Source organism: Corvus brachyrhynchos, unplaced genomic scaffold (assembly GCF_000691975.1).
Source record: "Corvus brachyrhynchos isolate BGI_N302 unplaced genomic scaffold, ASM69197v1 scaffold440, whole genome shotgun sequence".
Taxonomy (NCBI): domain Eukaryota; kingdom Metazoa; phylum Chordata; class Aves; order Passeriformes; family Corvidae; genus Corvus; species Corvus brachyrhynchos.
In genome coordinates, this window is record NW_008235750.1 from 160,155 (window position 1) to 160,517 (window position 363).

Consider the following 363-nt stretch of genomic DNA (forward strand, 5'->3'; position numbering starts at 1 on the left):
CTTGGTATTCATGTACAGGCTGGTACAGAGCTGTTATTCCTTTTCTCATACCTTTGCCTGAAAGCCCCTTAATTTCAAAGTTATAATAATTCAGAGGGAAGAGAGTCATATTCTCCATTCCAAGGGAGGTTCCTGCCTTCCTTGATAGACATCTCTCTTTCAAACCAAGACAGTAAGTTTATAACTACAGCTTAGCCTTACCTACAGGCCTAACGTGTCCAACGTACTTAAACACCTAAGAAAGCAGTATTTCTCCCAGATTTGATATAGCATATGCACAGGGGCACGCACACAGACAGAAACAGTCAGAGCAAGCAAGGTTCCTGTGAAAAATTCCCCTCAGAGGTCAGTGAAATCCTCACT